This window comes from Plecotus auritus (genome assembly GCF_963455305.1).
Source record: "Plecotus auritus genome assembly, chromosome: 3".
Taxonomy (NCBI): domain Eukaryota; kingdom Metazoa; phylum Chordata; class Mammalia; order Chiroptera; family Vespertilionidae; genus Plecotus; species Plecotus auritus.
Window position 1 is genome coordinate 96,099,276 of NC_137772.1, and position 22,642 is coordinate 96,121,917.

Consider the following 22,642-nt stretch of genomic DNA (forward strand, 5'->3'; position numbering starts at 1 on the left):
AAAGGTAGATTTACCAGACAGAAGTAAAGGAATGTAAATGCTCTCAAATATGTGGTAAAGTCTGTGGAAAGTGGATAGTAGATGGGTAAATGTGGACTTGGATGAGTTTAAACAGTGTCTCCTAAACCAGCAGAGAAACAAATAAAATGCAATAGCAGGCATATAGGTGGATTAGATTAGGATAAATTAGATCCTGTCAGATATGCACACAGTGGTCTTTGTAGATACAATGCACTCCCTCCCTCTTTTTTAAAAAATATGATTAGGATTATTTATTTATTTATTTATTTATTTATTTATTTTAATCCTCACCCAAAGATATTTTTCCATTGATATTTTTTTAGAGACAGTGGAAAAAAACAGGAAAGACAGAGAGAATTATCAATGTGGGAGAAACACACCAATAGGTTGCCTCCTGCACATGCCCCAACCAGGGCTTAGACAGGAGGAGCCTGCACCGAGGTATGTGCCCTTGACCAGAATCGAACCTGGGACCCTTCAGTCTGCAGGCCAATGCTCTATCCACTGAGCAAAACTGGCTAGGGCCACTCCCTGCTTCTTGAAGAATCTATATTAATAATAGAGGAATATGCAAATTGTCCAGGACGCCATCACAGTAACAACCGAACAGCAGGCTGCGTGGGGTGACCAGGCCGGCAGGGGGGTTAGTGAGGGACAACTAAACGACTGAACAGCAGGCTGCGTGGGGCAACCAGGCCAGTGAGGGGGGCAGTTAGGGGTAATCAGGCCAGCAGGCAGAGGTAGTTAGGGGTGATCAGGCTGGCAGGGGGGCAGTTAGGGGCAATCAGGCAGGCAGGCAGGTGAGCAGTTAGGAGCCAGTGGTCCCGGATTATAAGAGGGATGTCCGACTGCAGGGATCGGGCCTAAATCTGCAGTTGGACATCCCCCGAGGGGTCCCGGATTGGAGAGGGTGCAGGATGGGCTGAGGGGACCCCCCTCCCATGCATGAATTTCGTGCACCGGGCCTCTAGTTCAACTATAAGGACTGTAAGGGCAAAAGAGTGAGAAAGTTCTGCCTCTTGGGACACACTAGAAAATCTTTGTCTCTGCATAGGAAAAGAGCAGCTTCTACTCTTAAACTTGTGACATGTTGTTCAGCACCATATGGAAGTCTTTTGGCTAGATGGGATGCGGTTCCTCATACACTCTTTTTTTTTTTCTTCTCATTAAATTGTGACAGATTTTTGGTAGAGTTGTTTCCATTAAAAAGTACTGATTTTTAAAACTAATAACTTAAAAACTGCCACACACACACAAATCCCAAATGGTCCACAAAAACATTCTCCTTTCCTTCTGAAGTTTTTATGATGCCTTGTAATCATTAACCAGTCTTTATACTTAAATGGCCAATTGAGACAAACAGTTCTGAGACCATTCATCCACCACCGAGTAAGACTGGAAGGTGCCGAAACCGGTTTGGCTCAGTGGATAGAGCGTCGGCCTGCGGACTGAAGGGTCCCGGGTTCGATTCCGGTCAAAGGCATGTACCTTGGTTGCGGGCACATCCCCAGTAGGAGGTGTGCAGGAGGCAGCTGATCGATGTTTCTCTCTCATCGATGTTTCTAACTCTCTATCCCTTTCCCTTCCTCTCTGTAAAATATCAATAAAATATATTAAAAAAAAAAAAAAAGACTGGAAGGTACTGGGGAAAATATTCACTTAGCCTTCTGAGCTTTCTGGGCAGACTTGGTGACTGCCAGCTCCAGCTGCCTTCTTGTCCACTGCTTTGCACCAGTGGAAGCATCTGGCTTCGCAGCTCGGGTGATTATCCTGAAGCACCCAGGCCAAATCGGTGCTGGATCGGCTCCTGTGCTGGATTGTCACAGGGCTCACATTGGCTGCAAATTTTCTGAGCTGAAGAAGATTGATCGTCGGTGTGGAAAAAAGCTGGAAGAGGGCCCAAAGTTTTTGAAATCTGGTGATGCTGCCATCATCGATATGGTTCCTGGCAAAGCCATGTGTGCTGAGAGCTTCTCTGACTACCCTCCTCAGGGCTGTTTTGCTGTCCTGACATGAGACAGACAGCTACAGTAGGTTCAGACACCCTTATACAGGGTTCTTGAAAACCCATTTCTTAGTATTAGCCAGAATTCATTGCTATAGGCAGTAGTTAAAAACTGCCCAGACCAGAGCACCATGATATGTGAATCATTGCTTTCCACTATCAAAAGTCATGCAAAATGCTGGTCATTAACCCATAGCCTAAGGGAATACCATTCTTGTAAGTGGAGAATCCAGTACGACTTGGGTTAGTGGACAGAGATTCAGAACTGGATGTGAGAGTATGGGGAACCAAAAAAAAGGGAGACAAAATTTCTGACTCAGGCAATAGTGAACTTGGGGAGAAAAGGACAGACTGAGTACCAGACTCAAAGGTGTGGACAGAGAGCGAAAACCAGATTACAGTGGAAGTGCAAACCGGGAACATTCCCTGAGATTGTGGTATGCAGAGAAAGGAGTCTGTTACAGAGACCTAGGGTCTAGACCGGTCCAGACACAAGTTGAGAGCTACTTAAGATGCTGCTGATTAAAGCCCTCTCCTCAAACAAAAGCCAGGTTTTCACCACATATTTGAGGTTTGGAAAGCAGAAAGTTTTTTTAAAATCATCCTAAGAGATCTCATTAGAAAGATCTGGTGAATGATGTCAGAAATTTTTACATTTCTTTCAGGAAAAAACAGTACAAAGCAAGTTGTATGTTTCTGTACAATATACCTCTAATTCTGAAGAGTAATGTCATCAGCAACAAATCTTTCTGTGGTCTTTATAAAGTTCCAAATCAGTAAATACCCTTTGAATTTTATATACATACCTTGCCAAGGTGGGCAATATGTTTGAGTCACGATCTAGGTTTCCAGATTAGTCAAAGCTAAGTAAACAGTCCCCTAACTAAATTCTTTCATAAAATATTTCTTATTTATTTTATTTTATTTATTTTTTAAATAGTAGAGCTGGGACTCAAGTTCTGGTTTCAAAGCTATACTCTTTTTTTTTTTTAAATCGATTTCAGAGAGGAAGGGAGAGGAAGAAAGAGATAGAAACATCGGTGATGAGAGAATCATTGATTGGCTGCCTCCTGCATGCCCCCTACTGGGGATCAGTGCACAACCCAGGCATGTGCCCTTTACTGGAATCGAATCTGGGACCCTTCAGTCCATAGGCCAATGCTCTATCCACTGAGCCAAATCAGCTAGGCATCTTATTTATTGTTTTTTTGTTTTTTTTTTCAAATTTTTTATTAAGGTATATGTGTACATATCTTACCATTGCCCCCCCACCCCACTCCCATACCTGCCCTCACCCCCCAATGTTTTGCATCCGTTGGTTACTCTTATATGCATGCATACAAGTCCTTCAGTTGATCTCTTATTTCCCCCACCTCTCCCTAACCTTACCGCTGTAATTAGACACTCTGTTTGATGCTTTACTGCCTCTGTAACTATCTTTTGGTTCATCAGTTTATAATGTTTTTCATTATCCCTAAATGAGTGAGATCATGTGGTATTTTTCTTTCATTGACTGGCTTATTTCACTTAGCATAATGTTCTCTAATTCCATCCAGGTGTCTACAAATGGTAGTAATTCCTTCTTTTTTATGGCAGCATAGTATTCCATTGTGTAGATGTACCATAGTTTTCTGATCCAGTCATCTGCTGACGGGCACCTAGGCTGTTTCCAAATCTTAGCTATTGTAAATTGTGCTGCTATGAACATAGGGGTGCATATATCCTTTCTGATTGGTGTTTCTGGTTTCTTAGGATATATTCCTAGGAGTGGGATTACTGGGTCAAATGGGAGTTCCATTTTCAGTTTTTTGAGGAATCTCCATACTGTTCTCCACAGTGGCTGCACCAGTCTGCATTCCCACCAGCAGTGCATGAGGGTTCCTTTTTCTCCGCATCCTCGCCAACACTTGTCGTTTGTTGATTTGTTGATGATAGCCATTCTGACAGGTGTGAGATGGTATCGCATTGTCGTTTTGATTTGCATCTCTCGGATAATAAGTGACTTTGAGCATGTTTTCATGTGTCTCTTGGCCTTCCTTCTGTCTTCTTTCGAAAAGATTCTATTTAGGTCCGTTGCCCATTTTTTTATTGGATCATTTATCTTCCTTTTATTAAGTTGTATAAGCTGCCTGTAGATGTTGGAAATTAAACCTTTATCAGTGATACCATTTGCAAATATGTTCTCCCATACAGTGGGGTTTCTTGTTGTTTTGTTGATGGTTTCTTTTGCTGTGCAAAAGCTTTTTATTTTGATGTAGTCCCATTTGTTTATTTTCTCTTTGGCTTCCATTGCCCTAGGGGCAGTATCACTGAAAAAGTTCTTTTGGCATATGTCTGAGATTTTGCTGCCTGAGGATTCCTCTAGTATTTTTATGGTTTCCCGTCTTATATTTAAGTCCTGTATCCATTTTGAGTTTATTTTTGTGTATGGTGTAAGTTGGTGATCTAGTTTCATTTTTTTGCATGTATCTGTCCAATTTTCCCAACACCATTTATTGAAGAGACTGTCTTGACTCCATTGTATGCTCATGCCTCCTTTGTCAAATATTAATTGCGCATATTGGTTTGGGTTTATTTATTGTTAAAGGTTTGTTGTTGTTGTTATTGTTTCCTTTACGGGATGGGGGATCTGAGCATGCTCCTATCCATCTACATAACACCATAATAACTTGTAAACAAGATAATCACTTGGTCTCTTTGACTGTGAAATAACAAATCATGATTAGTTCTGTTTTTATGTGGACATACTCCTGACCAAGGAAAGACATGGGGTTATAGAAGGAAGACAACTCAATGGATACATTAACGTCTCATTCAAGAAAAGGGAAACAGGAAATTTTGAAATGTGACTTCATTACAAGGGTAGTGTGGTAGTTTGGGAATGGGGTGCGGGTCCTTGCCTTGTTTCAGAGTTGCTAGATTGCACACTAGCCATGCTCTCCAGCGCTAGAATTCCACTGCTTCTGGGATGCCAGCAAAGGTCCCTCCAGGTCATGTGTGCTCCTCAATTCCATGATACTGTTCAGGAATGAATGTGGGAGACCAGGTACCACCTTTTCTTTGCATCAGAAATTGTTCATCAAATGATTCACCAAAGCAAAAATTTATAAAATTTATGGTAATTACCTTAAGCTTTAACGATGTATCAAAATAAGTTTTTGTTGTTCTTAAAAATTAAAAGCTAGCTAAAACTTCAACTGGTTGATTTTTTGGCATTTTGAGAAGTCATAATTCAAATAGAAGAGACAGCCTCTTGCTTCACATCACTAACCCTGAGGCAGTTGAGGGTGCGGGCTTCTGCGGCTGCTCTTTTAGGCCTGGAAGTGAGAAACATGAGGGCCTGCCTCCTGGAAAGGGGGCACTGCCACATCTGCCCTTTAGAATGTTCCCCAGACTTTAACAGCTGCAGCTGGGCCTGCCAAAGGGATGCTTTAGTGACACAAGAAAGCCTTTCATTACAGTTCTCAATGCTATTTGTGATGTTTGGATTCTTCTTTTTTTATTGTTTTCCTTGAGGGCTGCTTTTTGTTTGGAGCACCAGTTAAAACTTGGGGATATCTTTTCCTTAGATCACAGTTATTTTGTGCACACAGACAGGTATATAAGCACACTAAACACAGCTTTGGTCAAATGATCTTCGAGATGGGGTGAGAACACCTGAGTTATTCAACACAAGCCCACATGTCTCCATTTTTAGTGTTTTATTCTTCTGACTTCAAGTCTTCATCCTACTTTAATGTGAAAATTTTATTCCATCCTATTTCATTTTTTAAATTTATTGATTGATTTTAGAGAGAAAGGGAGAGAGAGACAGAGAGAGAGAGGCAGGGAAGACGTTTGTTGTTCCATGAATTCATTGGTTGCTTCTTGTATGTGTCCTGACCAGGGATCGAACCCACAGCCGTGGCATATGGAGACAAAGCTCTAACCAACTGAGCTACCAGGCAAGGGCTCCATACTATTTCTTTTGTTTGTTTGTTTTTGTTAATCCTCACTGGAGGCTATTTTTCCATTGATTTTCAGGATGAGTGGAAGGGAGGAGGAAAGACAGAGAGAAACATCAATGTGAGAGAGACACATCGATTGGTTGCCACCCATGCACCCCAACCAGAATGGAACCTGCAACTGAGGTACGTGCCCTTGACTGGAATGGAACCCAGGGGTGGACCTTGTATCCACTGAGCCAGGCTAGGGCTCCATTCTATTTCTTACTTTCTTTTTTTTTTAAAATATTTTATTGATTTTTTACAGAGAGGAAGAGAGAGGGATAGAGAGTTAGAAACATCAATGAGAAAGAAACATCGATCAGCTGCCTCCTGCACACTCCCTACTGGGTATGTGGCCACAACCAAGGTACATGCCCTTGACCGGAATCGAACCTGGGTCCCTTCAGTCTGCAGGCTGATGCTCTAGCCCAGCCATGGGCAAACTACGGCCTGTGGAGCCGAAAGAGCGGAGGGTTCTCTTGCTCTCCCCTCCGCTCCTTTACTTTGAATTTATATTAGTTCACACAAACACTCCATCCATGCTTTTGTTCCGGCCCTCCGGTCCAGTTTAAGAACCCATTGTGGCCCTCAAGTCAAAAAGTTTGCCCACCCCTGCTCTAGCCACTGAGCCAAAGCGGTTAGGGCTCCATCCTATTTCTTAATGAAAAAATAAACTATTAGGAATATAAATAGTTTAGCATTTTTAAGTGTGTGCTGCAGGGATGTTGATTTATTCACTTTGTAACCCTTGGTGACACAAATAAAAAAGGTTTACAAGCTAACTTAGATGTTAGCAGGGTTTACATACACACACACATGCCGGAAACTGATCATTGTCTCACTAAAAAGGTGTGGACAAGGAACCCGGAAGGCTGGTCAACCTTGAAGCTCTGAAAGGTCAGAGCCAACCACTCCCTATCTAATTGAGACAATGGTCGATGAAGCAACTTCCCCACCAAATAATCATGTAAATCCTTACTGATAAGATAATCTGCCTGTTACTGGAATTGCCTGCCTAAGGGCAATGGGTGTATCCCAAATAAAAGGGATGGCAAGGCCAAAGCAAAGTGTAGTCCTCCCACTAGAGTTGGGCTTCCACCTGGCCCCCATTTCCCAAATTAATATTTTTCTAGTCTCTTTCATTTGTGTGCGGCCTCCTCCAGAACCCAAACCCTGAACCTGAACCCTGAACCACAAAGGACATGAAAAGGGGTACACGCGTGCACACACACACACACACACACACACACACGAAGAAGTTAGTAGGGTTTTTTCCTCTTAAGCACCTGTGCAATTAATTAGGACAACAGGGAAGACTTTCATGAAAGTTGTATCTTTAGACTTACTCTCTTGTTTTTTTATCTTAACACTAGAGGCCCAATGCATGAAATTCATGCAAGGTGGGGGGGGTCCCCTCAGCCCAGCCTGTGCCCTCTCATAATCCAGGACCCCTCAGGGGATGGCCAACTGCCGCTTTAGGCCTGATTGGGCCTAAACCGACAGTCGGACATCCCTCTCGCAATCCGGGACCCCTTGCTCCTAACTGCCCACCTGTTCACTCCTTATCGCTTGGCTCACTGCTCCTTAGCACTGCTGTGGAGGTGGGAGAGGCTCCAGCCACCGCTGCTGCACTCACCAGCATGAGCCTGGCTCCTGGCTGAGTGGCACTCCTGCTTCAAGAGCACACTGACCACTAGGTGGCAGTTCCTGCATTGAGCATCTGCCCCCTGGTGGTCAGTGTGCATCATAGCAACTGGTCATTCTGGTCATTCCACCATAAGAGTCGCTGGGCTTTTATATATATAGACTAGAGGCCCAGTGCATGAATTTGTGCACAGGTGGGATCCATCCTGCCCGGCCCCAATTGGGGCGGATTGGCGCAGGGCCTGTTGGGAGGAGGAAATGGCAGGAAGTTGGCTGACCGGCCAGCCAGCCCTGATTGGGGCTGGGTGGAGGGGCTGCGGGCGATTGGCGGGCAGGCCCCACCCCTGATTGGGGTGGGGGGGTCGATCGGGGGTCAGCAGCTGGGGGAGGGGCTGTGGGAGGTTGGCCAGCCAACCCCACCCTCGATTGGTGAGTGTGGGGTTGATCAGGGGCGGAGCTGGCTAGGGGGAGGGGCCACAGGCAGTTGGCTAGCTGGCCCTGCCCCTGATCTGGGTGGGGGGCTGATCTGGGGTGGGGCTGGGTGGGGGGAAGGGCTACAGGAGGTTGGCTGGCTGGCCTCACCCCCTATTGGGGTAGGGGAGCCAATCAGGGGTGGGGCCGGCCAGGGAGAGGGGCTGAGGGCTGATCAGGGTGGTGGGGGCCCATTGGGGGTGGGGCCAGCTGGGGGGAGGGGCTGTAGGAGGTTGGCCAGCCAGCCCCACCCCCTTTTGGGGTGGGGGGGCCAATCAGGGGTGGGGCTGACTGGAGGAGGGGCTGCAGGAGGTCTGGCTGGCCCCACCCCCAGATGGGGCTGGTTCATTGGCTGCAGTGGGCATCATAGTGACTGGTCGTTCTGGTCGTTACAGCATTCCAGTCACCGGCTTTTTACATATATAGACAACATGTTGGTTTCTAATTTTCCCCCTCCCTATTCTCCCCCCAATCATTTTCAGCCAATCAAAAAGCAAAGAGATTTTCTAAAACTATAAGTATAATGTATTTAACATGATAAATCATATTTCTAATTTCAAAGTATAGCTTTAACTCAGGGAAAATGTCATTAATATAAGTTACCTTGTTCAAACCACAGTAAATATTACAATTAATTTCTTTGATTTTTATCTATGAATAAACATTATAGAGTTCCTGATAGGGTCTTAGCTGTATGCTACATGTTATACTTCTTTTTAGCCTGATAACAATCAGGGATCTATCAGAAAGAGTCTTGTTAACTCGAGGGAGAAATTAAGTGGAACTATGGGAAAGCATCATTACCAAGCTAGTGTTTGGTATTTGTAGTGGAGGCTCTAAGGTACCCTGTGGCATTCATTTCCCTAGCTGCTGGGAGTAATGGTAACTCACCACCTTCAGTCAAGTTCTCCCAAAATTGCCCTCACTCAGTCAAAGACCACCCCCCACCCCAAACCTGCTGCCAAGGCCATGCTCCCTCCCTGAAATCAGCCTGTATCCAAGGACTGGTTGATTATGGAGGGGTACTAGAGCCCACACGCAATTCCCTGAGCCACATCAGCCAGGGCCAGGAGGCCCAGGTTTTGATCTCCATCCTACCACCATGAGGAGTCAGCTATTTCCTCTGAAGGGAAGTGTTAATTTCCAAAATAACATATCTCTGAAGTCTGAGGTAACTATAACAGTAAGTATTCAATCTTGACTGTTCTAAAAATTATAACTAATATCTGTCAACATTAAAAACGTTCAAACCAGCCTAACTAGTTTGGCTCAGTGGATTGAGTGTCAGCCTGTGGACTGAAGGGTCCCAGGTTCGATTCCGATCAAGGGCATGTACCTTGGTTGAGGGCACATCCCCAGTAGGGGGTGTGCAGGAGGCAGCTGATTGATATTTCTCTCTCATCGATGTTTCTAACTCTCTATCCCTCTCCCTTCCTCTCTGTAAAAAATCAATAAAAATATATTTTAAAAAAACTATGAAAAAAAACAAAAAAACACAAAACAAACAAAAAAGAAACCCCGTCCAAACCTGTAGAGAATTTTTATTAGAGTTTATTTCAGCCACAGTGATGACATCCTGGGAAGCAAGATCTCAATGCTCTGGCAAAGGACCATTTTGCAGTTCCTTTTGTACATTTGGAATTAAGCAGGGAAGGTAAGGAAGGTAAGCAAATCGCTATGATTGGATTAGAGGATAGTTAAAATTACGTGCTCCCTTGACGTGGTTACCCTCTGAGGGGTCTGGAAGAGAGGATCCTTCTGGCATTTCTAAGGTGTGTTAACCGAGAACACAAGAACAATGGGCAGGGCTTGCTTAAGGCAGATAAATCTTTAAAACCTGCCCTGTTAGGAATTTATGATTAGCTCATCTTATTAGGTTACTTTTGGTCACTGAGCTTATCAGCTTTATTACAGAGTCCCCTTTTCACTCACAGATCAAATAAAATAATTCAAAATTAATGAATCAGTTTTCCAATTTAATTATGAATTTGTGGCATACAAAATAGATTTTCCTCCATGTGTCCAGTTGACAACAGAAAATACTCTTGTAAATCATCCTTACACTGAGTTTAATTCAACCACTTTCACTCCTTTCTTCTCTCTGCCCAGGTTTACAGGAGCAAGGGAAAGCCACTCACATATCTCGTCTCCATCTGGAGCCAGATCCATGATCCCATAGAGGGTAGAACCCATCTGGAATCAGGTATTTAAGAAAAAATTAATATTGTATAAGTATTCTTAAGTGGTGATTTGTGAAGGAAAATGGGACTCCTTTAAAACAATTTAATAAAGAATATAAAAAGAATTGTAACCAATTTATTAAATAAAAAATATCCAATTAACTATGATATATGACTCCACTCTTTAAAGTCCCAAGTCCTTTGTGTCTTGTTTTATCCTTTTAGGTTACTTTTTTGACATAAATATTGTTAAAGCATTGTAACTTGCATTAACTCTATCCTTCCTGGTAGGTGCCTTAAGAGAACCTAAACTCCCTCTGTAAGTGGCACGGGGTCAGTTCCTGCCACTAACACCAGGGTATTCTTGATCTTAGGATAAAGATTTTTACAAATTCACATTGTCTCCCTATTTTCACCTTCCTTTCGTGTTTTATACGTCCTGACTTGGGGTCCTTCTCTCTGGTGTACACTTGGTCTTGCATCTTTTCTACAGTGGCATCCTTCATGCTTGCATTTGACTGCCGTTACTATTACTGCTTCCACTCTCTTCCTGCCTGCTCACTGCACAGCTTGCCTGAGTGCTGCGGAGCTCACTCTTCCAAGGGCCTGCCTCAGCATTCAATTTGCCTTCTCCCAGCAGTGTGGCAAGGTGTGGGGTGGGTAGTAAGGTGTGGGGAGGTGATATGAGATGAGGCGTGTTATAGTGCGAGTGGTGTGGCGGGCGATGAGGCATGGTTCTATTTTTCTACACTGACCCAATGCACAGTGGGAGGAACTATAACCTGCTGTGGAAGACCTATCATTGGTCAAAAAGGCCTAACTTTCTGGCAAAACTTTCTGGTTACCAGTTGACCATGGAAAAGCAGACACAGTCTCTCTGTAATTTGTCTCTCTAACACAGGAAAGCATCCTGCGTTACCTACCAGCTTAATAGCACTTTGCTTTTAATCTATTACTACCCAGGAGGTATGTGCAGACTTTTATCAAAAGCTTTTGAAGAGGTTTTTGGAGAAGTTTTTCTACTTCCATTATCCCTTGAGTAAAACTGCTACATGAAAAGAAAGTAAAGAAACATTTAAAACCTTACATCAATCACTACTTAATTCCCCAAGTTTATCTTCCAGCCCAAGTCTCCTCATTTAGTTTACTTCCTATTTTACTCACTTTCCACCACCTTTCCACCCCATCCCACACATCCATAATATTTGTATGTAAGGAGGACAAAATTAGCCCTGGCCAGTGTGCTCAATTAGTTGTAGCATCACCCCCTGCACCAAAGGTTGTTGGTTTGATTCCCGGTCAGGGCACATACCAGATTGTGGGTTTGATCCCCCGCCTGGGTGTGTGGGGAAGGCAATCTATCAATATTTCTCTCTCACATAAGTCTCTCTCTCTCTCTCTCTTTCTCTCTCTCTCTCTCTCTCTCTCTCTCTCTCTCTCTCTCTCTCTCTCTCTCCTCTCATCCTTCCTCTCTCTAAAATCAAGCTTAAAAAATGTTTTAAAAGGAGGACAAGCCCTTGACGGTATGGCTCAGTTTGTTGAGTGTCATCCCGAGCATCGAAAGGTCACCGGTTGATTCCAAGTCAGGGCACATGCAATCGATATTTTTCTCTCACATTGATGTTTCTCTCTCTCTCTCCCTCTCCTTCCTCTCTCTCTCCCTAAAAAAAAAAATTAAGAAAAACATTAAGAAAAGAGAAACATTAAAAAAAACACACGAGAGGATAAGATTAGTTTTCAAGATGGTAGGCTATATACATTTAATTTTTAAGACTATTTTTTAGAGAAGTTTTAGGTTCACAAAATAGAGAGAAAGGTACAAAGATTTCTCATATGTCCCCCTGCTCCCACACATTCATTATCAACATTGCCCACCAGAATGGTACATTGTTGCAACTGATGAACTTCCATTGTTACATCATTATCACCCAAATTTCATAGATTCCTCCTTGGTGTTGTACAGTCTATGGGTTTTGAAAAATGTACAATGACATGTATGCATCATTATAGTATATTAAAGACAGTATTTTCACTGGCCTAAAAATCCTGTCTCTCCTACGTACTCATCATTTTCCGTCCCTTACAACTCCCCTCCTCCTTACCCACCTAGTACTTGGCAACCACTGATTGTTTCATCGTCTCCATAATTTTCCCTTTTCCAGAATATCATATGGTTGGAATCACACAGTATGTAACCTTTTCCAATTGGCTTGTTTCACTTAATAATATGCATTTAAAAATCCTCTATATTTTTCATAGCTTGATAGCTCATTTCTTTTTCATACTGAATAACAGTTCATAAATGTACCACAGTTTAGTCCTAGCTGGTTTGGCTCAGTGGATAGAGCATTAGCCTATGGACTGGAGAGTCCCAGGTTTGATACTGGTCAAGGGCACATGCCCAGGTTTCAAGCTCAATCCCCAGTAGGGGGTATGCAAGAGGCAGCCGATCAATGGTTCTCTCTCATCATTGATGTTTCTCTTCCTCTCCCTTCCACTCTGAAATCAATAAAAATATGTTAAAAAAATAAATGTACCACAGTTTACTTATCCATTCACCTATTGAAGGGCATCTTGGTTACTTTCAAGTCTTGGCAATTATAAATACAGCTGCTATAGGCAACTGTGTTCAGGTTTTTGTGTAGACATAAGTTTTCAATTCCTTTGTATAAAGACTGAGGAGCAAGATTGCTGGATTTTATGGTAAAAGTATGTTTAGTTTTATAATAAACTGCCAAACTGTCTTCCAAAGTAATCGTATCATTTTGCATTCCAATCAGCAATAAATGAGAGTTCCTGTTGCTCCACATTTTGTCAGCATTTCATTCATGTTGTCAGTGTTTTGGATTGTGGCCATTCTTATAGGTATGTAGTGGTACCTCATTGTTGTTTTAATTTGTATTATATTTAATTTAAAAAAATTATGTCTCCTATAGATACAATTTAATTTGCAAAACAAAAACAACACTTTAAAAGAATCTTTAACATGATTGAATGAAAGGTGATATCTGATTTTTGAAAGCCTAACTCAGCAGAAGAGCAGTAAATATTAATTGTTTAACCATAAAACATCCATCAGGAATTTTGTCATCTGGATCTTAGGCTTTGGTCTTCATTCCAAGGTCCTGTCAGTATAGTTGACCTACTCAGCACCCTCACAGTTCAGCTAAGGTTGTAAAGCTAGTCAACTTTATGTTCAAATCCAGCTCTGCACCTGTTGGCTGTATGACTTTAGACATTGTCAGCCTCACCAAGAGCCTTTAAAGCCTTATGGCTCCATTGATTGGATCAAGCCAGTCATTACTTCAGCCTAATCGTTCTTGTCCCTGTCTGTAACAGAGCAATAAGCATATCCCATGTAAATTAGCACAACTATAAATTTCTGGACAAAACAGGGGCTCTGTAATAAACCTGACAAGTCCAGTGACCGAAAGTAATCTTTGATTTGATCATAAATTTCTAATTGGGGTGGGTAGTCATACCCCAGGCATACTAGTATAATCTATATATATCCTATATAATAAAGAGGTGATATGCAAATTGACCATCACACCCTCACAAGATGGCTGCCTACAACCAGGCCAGCAGGGGGGTTAGTGAGGGATGACCAAACAACTGAACAGCAGGCTACGTGGGGCGACCAGGCTGGTGGGGGGGGGGCAGTTGGGGGCGACCAGGCCGGCAGGGGGGGCAGTTAGGGGTGACCAGGCTGGCAGAGGGGAGCAGTTGAGGGTGACCAGGCTGGCAGGGGGGGCAGTAATGGGTGACCAGGCTGGTGGGGGGTGAGTTAGGGGCAATCAGGCCAGCATGTAGAGGCAGTTAGGGGCGATCAGGCAGGCAGGCAGGTGAGTGATAGGAGCCAGCGGTCCAGGATTGTGAGAGAGATGCCCAAATGGGCGGTCCCAGATTGGAGAAGGTGCAGGCTGGGTTGAGGGGACCCCTCCCCCCATGCACGAATTTCATGCACCAGGCCTCTAGTAAAAGGCTAATAATGCAAAGTGTCCCCATGGGAGTTTGACCAGGAGACTGGGAGTTCTATTGCTCCCTATGACATGCGCTGACCACCAGAGGGCAGCGTGGAACGAAGGAAGGCTCTGGCCAGCAGCAGGGGAAGGGAGGCCCTGGCCAGCAGCAGGGGAAGGGAGGCCCCGGTCAGCAGCCAGAAGGCCCTGATCAGCCCTGATCACCAGCCAGACTTAGGGACCCTACCCATGCATGAATTTCATGCACCAAGCGTCTAGTCCTATATAATAAAAACCTAATATCCAAATTGACCGAATGGTAGAATGACCGGCCACTATGATGTGCACTGACCACCAGGGGGCAGACGCTCAACATAGGAGCTGCCTGCTAGTGGTCAGTGCACTCCCACAGAGGGAGCGCTGCTCAGCCAGAAGCTTGGCTCACGGCTGGTGAGTGCAGCAGCAGTGGTGGGAACCTCTTCCTCCTCCGCAGTGCTAAGGACCTCTTGGGGGATGTCCACCTGCCAGCTTAGACCCGCTCCCCCCAGCAGGTGGACATCCCCCTGAGGAGTTCCAGACTGCGAGAGGGCGCAGGCCGGGCTGAGGGACGCCCCCCCTCCCCCAGTGCATAAATGTCATGAACGGGGCCTCTAGTTTTTTTAATGAAAGATTTACCTGCCTTAAGCAAGCCCTGTCCATTGTTCTTACATATCTAGGTTAACATACCTTTGTAAAGCAAGAGTAATCCTCTTTTAGACCTCTCAGAGGTCTGAGCACCCTCAAGGGAGCACATAATCTTGTTAACTATCCTGTAATCCAATCATAGAGATTTGTCTGCCTTGCTTTTTCCCACCTTCATGTAATCTTTATGTTCTCTCCTTAATTCCAAATGTATAAAAGGAATTGCAAAACTGTCATTCTCCAGAGGATCTGAGATCTTGCTTTCCAGCATTTCATCAGTTTGGCTCAAAGAAACTCATAAAACTTCACTAGAGGTTTGGAGTTTCTTATATCAGTGTTTAAATGGCATAGTTGGCAGGATTCTGAAGAAGGCCACTCAGAATCACCCTGTGGACCCGGACCCAGTGTTAGGTATAAGTAAAACCCCACTGTGCTCCACTGGCTCCCCACTTTGCTTTCGGTGAATTTTCGTGAGTTTTTTTTCTTGAAATTGTGGACCTCCTTGCTTAACACAGCAGATCCAGGACTTATTTGTGCTGCTCTTAGAAAATCCTCCAGGTGGGTAAGGGTTGAGATAACCTTGGGAAGGAGAAAAAAAAAAAAAAAAAAAGAGTTGCTACTCATACAACTCAACAAAAGGAAGACAAACAATCCAATTTAAAAATGGGCAGAAGACTTGAATAGACATTTCTCCGAAGAGGACATACAAATGGCCAAGAAACACATGAAAAAATGCTCAAAGTCACTAGTCATCAGAGAAATGCAAATTAAAATCACCTTTAATTTTTAAATTGGATAGCTTATTGAGAATCTGAACAAAATCTTTGCTGGTTAAATGAGAAACTGAACTTTTTGAGCTCCAAAGAAGAAAGACACTTGCTTCCCCAACCCTAATCTCAAGTACTTTTAAGTATCTAAGAATATTTTTGAAGTATGCTGAGGAAAAATTTCCTCTGGGCATGAAGCAGTCCTATTGGATTATCCACTGCATTTGGCTCTTCTGGAGACATGTTCGTAAAGGCTGGTCTTCCCTAGAAGTTTGTTCAATCTCTACATATCTCTGAAGAAAACTACAATTAACATAGCAAATTGTGCCTCTGAGGCTGACAAGCCCCACAACTGTCAGCCTGCCATTAACAGTCCTGGAGGAAGATGGCCAAATGAAGATCCTATGTTACTTCTAAGTTAATCTTTTGTGTGCACAATTAGAAAAAGCCAACTAAAATTAGGCAGAATGAATAGAAAGCATCTTTAATTGGTCTCAAAATTTCAAAAAGAGGATTTAGATAAATGGGTCAACCTGTGATATTATTTAGGTGGCTGCCCAATTATTTGAGGTATTAAAAACAGCTGTCTTTACCTTAAAAGGGAGGAGGTCATTTGGAACTTGACTTATCATGGATAGATCTTATCCCAACTGCCAAAACTAAATTTAGACCCAGCTGTTCTTTTGTAAACTAGTTTTTCTCATAGCTAAAGGTCTCTGTGTCTATCTGTGTGAAATAATGTTCTACCTCCAGATGATATTGTTAAAAGCAATTTAAAGCATCCTGCCTGGGTGGCTCAGTTTGTTGGAGTGTCATCCCATGCGTCAAAGGATTGTAGGTTCGATTCCTCTCTCCCTCTCCCTTCCTCTCTTTCTAAAATAAATAAAAACATATTCTCAGGTGAGGATAAAAAAACAAAAACGCTTTAGTAAATAAAAGCTAGTTTAAATGTTTTATGTAGGAAAAACATGTCTTTTGAGGAATTGATAGCAAATATGTTTACGTTTATGTTTCACTCAGGTTTACAAAAATAAGTTCATGTTAATCATTTACTTTGATGTCTACGAAATATGTTTCTAGAGATTAAAAATGTCTTCATAAATTTGCCTTCTTAGTTTTCATTAGAAATTGAGGCTTTAAATCTCAATATATAGTTAAAAGTGATAGAAATAACTTTGTGGTGTTCCAGAAGGGCCCCTGGAATACCTCAAAAGTTTTACTTTCTCCCGTTACAAAAAAGAAATTTCATTAAAAGGAGGTATCTTACACTATTACCAAGATTTGATAAAGTCACTTCAAGAAAATGCCAAATAGTTCATTACTTCTTTTCACAGCAAAATCTCTGAAGACTTGAAAGATCATTGACTGCCATGTGGAGATTTTATTTATTGCAAAGGATATCAAATTCATCATCTGGCCTCATTGGAAGGGACTTTACCCGGCACCTAACCACAAACGGCATTTATCACTGTCTCTGACACTTGCTTTTGCCTACAACAAACACCAAAAACTCCTTGAGGAGGAGAAGCTGCCAATATCAGATGTACACAGCTATCGTAAGATATCAACAAGACCTGTATACCTATGGATTGATATTTTACTCAGAAACCAATTGTTTGATTGTCTTTACCTGTCTGCTAATAATATTAGTTATAATAATAGTTATATTTATTTTTTAGATTTTCCTATATAGTCCAACTGTTTATGACTACTGAAAATATATAACTTTTAGTACTCTTTTTATGGCTTATGTAAATGTGATGTAGATTCAAAATACATAAAAGTAAAACAGATGGCAAAACCCAAATCATGATCATTGACAAGATAGAAATAATCCAGAGTGTTTTTCACAATGAAGGCCATGAAACCTGACTGCCTTCCATTTATCTCCCCTCCCCTTTGGGGAAAATTCAGCCTCAACTCATATTTATAGTTAAGGTATTGCCCCATCCCCAATGGTCCACCATTTCAACAAGACCATGCCAATACTGAGACTTCCTAGGAACGAGCCTTCCTAGAGTTGAGACCACACTATTTGACCAGAAGTTTGGTCTTCAATGCATTCCTTGAATTGATTTATGACCAAAAGGGGTAATTGTGGATGAAAATTGTGTAACAAATCTGCCAAGTCCAATGACCAAAAGTAATCTCACAGGGTGATCTGATCATAAATTCCTAACGGGACAGGTCATAGTAGGAAGTCATGCCTCAGGCATATAACTTTAGTAAAAGGTTTATCTTTGCCTTAAGCAAGCCCTGTCCATCATTCTTGTGCATCTAGGTTAACACACCTTTGAAATGCCAGAGTAATTCTCTTTTCCAGACCCATTGGAGGCAAACCACCCTTAAGGAAGCACATAATCTTGGTACCTTGCTTCCTTCCACCTTTCATGTAATCTTCCTCTTTCCTTCTTAATTCCAAATATATACTAGAAACTGCAAAACTTTCATTCTCTGGAGTATTTGAGATCTTGCTTTCTGACATGTCTTCAGTTTGGCTCAAACAAACTCTTACAAAAATTCTCAACAGGTTTGGATGTTTCTTACATCATGTTTCTTACATTTATGAATTCCAGCCACAGACAGTTCTTGCCCAAAGCTGTGCAGTTATCCTCCATGTTTTTAAACAGCCACCTCCACCCTAAATTTCTAAATGGTGCTGCCAAACCTTTATTACTCTCCTTATGGCCCCTTCCCACAAATCATCATCAGATGGGAACTCCCTCAATCTCTTGCCTTTCCTCTACCTAACTATAAATTTATCTTCATTTACACCTATCTTTCCCTCCTTACACCTCATTTGAGAGGGTGTTTCTCCACTTTATCAAAGCTACACTTGGTAGGAGTCTTCTTATCTCCTTTGATGCTTTAGTCTTTTCCATCATCCATGCTATGTTATATTCTAAATTTCTCCCTGTCTACTGCTTTCTTCCCTTAGATTATGAACATGCTCAATCCTTTCATCTTTAAGGAGAAAAATGGTATTCGATCTTCTACACATTCTTTTTTCCATTCACAAACAACCTTCTTCAAAGATTAGTCTATAAAAACCCTATCTACTTCTTTACTACCTTCCCATTCACTCCTTAACCCACTTCACTTTGGCTTCCATCTGCATTCGAATAGTAAAGCAACCTCAGCAGAAGGCAGAGCAGACATCCATATCACCCAATCCAACATAGAATTCTTAGACTTTGGTTTCTGTGTCATTGATCACTGACCACACCTCCTTCTCAGTTTTTTCTTTGGCACCTGTGACATCACTCTCTCCTGCTTCCATGACAACCTCTGATGATTTTTTCTCAGTCTTCTTTCCTAATCTTTTAAATTCTAATATTTTCTAGAGCACTTCATTTAATTTACACTTTCCCTTGGTGATTCCAAAAACACATAGCTCCAACTTCCACCTATATTCTGATGTATCTACTCAGCTACCCTATGCCTTTTGATTGGAGCATTTAATCCACTTACATTTAGGGTTATTATTGATAGGTACTTATTTATTGCCATTTTAATTCTGTATGGCTAGGTTTCTCTCTGTTTCTTCTGCTCATTATAGCAGTCCCTTTAGCATTTCTTGTAATGCTGGCTTGGTGGTGATGTACTCCTTTAGACTTTTTTTTTTTTTTTTTCGTCTGGGAAGCTCTTTATTTGACTGTCTATTTTGAATGATAGCCTTGCTCGATATAGTAATCTTGGTTTCAGATCCTTGCCTTCTATTACCTTGAGTACTTCATGCCATTTCCTTCTGGCCTGTAGAGTTTCTGATGAGAAATCAGGTGCCAGCCTTATGGGACCTCTTTTACAGGTAACAGTTTTCTTTTCTCTTGCTGCCTTTAAAATTCTCTCTTTGTCTTTAATTTTTGGCATTTTAATTATAATGTGTCTGGGTGTGGGCCTGTTTGGGATCTTCTTGCTTGGGGTTCTCTGTGCCTCCTGAACTTGTGTGACTTTTTCCTTTACCAGGTTAGGGAAATTTTCTGCAATTGCTTCTTCAAACACGTTCTCTATCCCTTTTTCCCTTTCTGCCTCTTCTGGCACACCTGATACTTTAATATTGTTATATTACACATTTTCCCACAGCTTCCTTAAGCTGTCCTCCTGTTTTTTAATTGTTTTTTCTTTTTGGTTCTCTGATTGAGTGATTTTTCAACTCTGTTGTCTAATTCACTGATTTGATCCTCAGCTTCCCCTAATCTGCTGTGTCTTCCTTCCAATGTGTTCTTTATTTGTGCTATGTCATTCTTTATTTGTTTTCATAGTTACTATATCTTTTCTCATGCTTTGGAGCATCTTTACCATCATTACTCTGAACTCTGTTTCAGATAAATTTCTTATCTCTATTTCATTTATCTCTTCTTCCATAGAATTCTCTTGTTCTTTTATTTGGGGGTTGTTTCTTTGTCTCCTCATTTTGGCTGCCTGTTTGGGTTTGTGACTATGTATTGGGTAGATCTGCTACACCTCTCAATCTCTAGTGCAGAACAGAGTCAAATGCTATTTCTGACTAATTAGATCAGGCAAAGACTCAAAGCTTCCAGAGACCACCCCTGCTACAGACTGATAGGATTCCAACTTGAATTGCCCTAAGGCAATCATCCTCAGGTGTGATGAGAGATTTTTTTCAACAAGGTGGGGCAGTTGCTTCTGCCTGGAGGTTAATTGTTATTTTTAGTCTCTTAAGTGGCCTCAGGAACTCCACACCAAGGGGCAAGGTGTTTCCCAATACCTGCTGGTCAACTGTCTTCCCCCAAGGCAAGACCACCTGTATATAGCAAATGTCTATGTGGGAAAGATATTCTTTGCTGTGTGAGGGAATGACTCAGCACAGGAAACCGGGGGTGTCTGCCTTCTGAGCTCTAACCCCAAAGTCCCCAATCCTGGTTTCTGCTCACACAACTCCAGTCCACTCTGCCCTCCCTCTGCCAGAGTAGAAGGTGAGTGGCTCCACAGGGAATTTTGTGTGTTGGCCCTTTAAGAGGGTGCCTGAATTTCCAGCTGTCTCTCCCTGGCAGACAGCAACTCTGCTGCTTTTCACAGCCAGATGTTATGTGGGTTCTCTGCTGGGGGGCCCAGCTTGGGAATTAGATCACAGAGTTCTCAATGGCAACCCCTCACAGCTAGGATATCTCTCCAGAACTTTAGTTGCTGTCTGTGGGCCAGCCCTTTTGCGCCTCCACCCCTCCTATCTGTCTCCACTTTTGGTCCTCGGGTATCAGGGTTCTCTCCAGCAACTCTTCCATTGATTATTCAGGAAGTTGTTCTGCATTTTAGTTGTAATTCCAGTTTGTTCCTGGGAGCGTGTCTGTGCAGCATCCACTTACTCCACTGCCGTTTTTAATCTCCCACTGACTGTATATTCTGACGATTCCCTAAAATACCTTTCTAGATATCTCAGACATTTATCTGCACCCTAGAACAGTAACTGTCCTATGGACACTTCCACTGGTGGTCACACAGACTTATCAAATTTAACACGTCCTAATTCAAAGTCTTCACTCATACCTGCTTCTCCTGAGTTCTTATCCTGCTCAGTGATGTAACTACACAAGTTGGAAAGCTATTATTCTAGGTCCTCATTCAAATCCAATCCTTTTGTCTTCTATTCTCAATTAGTAAAATCTTATCATGTCTGTTTTTTAAATCTCCTGAATTTGTCTCTTTCTTTTCTCATCTACTGCTCTGTCATCTCCAACCTGGGCCAGTCTCCCTGACTCCAGCTTTATTTTTTTCCATCTATCCTTCACAACACTGCTAACAGCTTTCTTCCCTTGTTAAAGTAACTTTCCAAATACAGACACACCTAGCCGTGGCCAATGTTGGTTGGGTTCCATGCACCAAGAGGTTGCTGGTTTGATTCCCAGTCAGGGCCTGCAGAAGGCAGCTGATCAATGTTTCTCTCTCTCTCTCTCTCTCTCTCTCTCTCTCCCTCTCTCTCTACCCCTTCCTTCCTCTCTCTTAAAAAAAAAAAATCAATAAAAATATATTAAAACTAGAGGCGTGGTGCACCGATTCGTGCACTGGTGGGGTTCCTCGGCATGGCCTGTGGGGATCGGGCCAAAACTGGCAATCCAACACTGCCTGCCACTTCTGCCTGCTGCTCCTGCTCATCCCGGCCTCGCTGCACCTGCCACCGCTGCCACTCGGTAGGCTCACTGCCGCTCCACTGCGGTCTCCGCGTGCCTGTCCTAGGCAATACCGGCATGCCCATGACTGAGAAGTGGCTGTAGGCTTGTGCCCAGTCAGTCCCAGTCCTGGTCCTGGTCCAGATGGGGGAGGGGCGCGCAGGGGGAGTGTCTGCGCTTGCCAGCCATGAGCTGGGCTTCTGGTACCTGTCAGTCAGCTGAGCAGCACTCCTGCTGTGGGAGTGCACTGACCACCAGGGGGCAGCTCCTGGATTGAGCATTTGCCCCCTTGTGGTCAGTGCGCATCATAGCGATGGGTTGAACAGTCGAATGGTCAACCAGTCGAACGGTCACTTAGGCTTTTATATATATAGACTAGAGGCCCCATGCATGAAATTTGTGCAAGGGGCTCAGCAATTGCAGCTGTGGTGACTTGCCTCAGTGGCTTGCCTCGGCCCTTGCAGCCCCCTGGCTTCGTCTGGAAAGTCATTCGGCTGCCCAGCCTAATTAGCATATTACGCTTTTATTATTATAGACTATAAATAAATACAGACACACCTTGTTTTATTGCACTTCACAAATACTCCAGGGATTTTTTTTCCTTTACAAATTGAAGGTTTGTAGCAACCCTGCATCCAACATGTCTTTCGGCACCATTTTTCTAACAGACTCAGATGATGGGTAGCATTCTTTAGCAATAGAGTATTTTTAATTAAGGTATGCATATTTTTCAGACATAATGTTATTATATTCTTACTAAAGTACAGTATCTATTATTGAAAATCTATAATTTTTCTATC

At 42.7% G+C, this 22,642-nt stretch overlaps 1 protein-coding gene across 1 annotated transcript in view; it reads left to right on the plus strand.

Annotated features, from left to right (window-relative positions):
- The first annotated feature begins 10,297 nt into the window (after positions 1 to 10,297).
- WDFY2 (WD repeat and FYVE domain containing 2) overlaps positions 10,298 to 22,642 on the plus strand; it is a 324,311-nt gene continuing 311,966 nt past the window's right edge. Inside the window, exon 1 of the mRNA XM_080662909.1 lies at positions 10,298 to 10,330. The gene's annotated coding sequence lies outside the window, so the exon portion shown is untranslated. The remainder of the gene's footprint in view (positions 10,331 to 22,642) is intronic.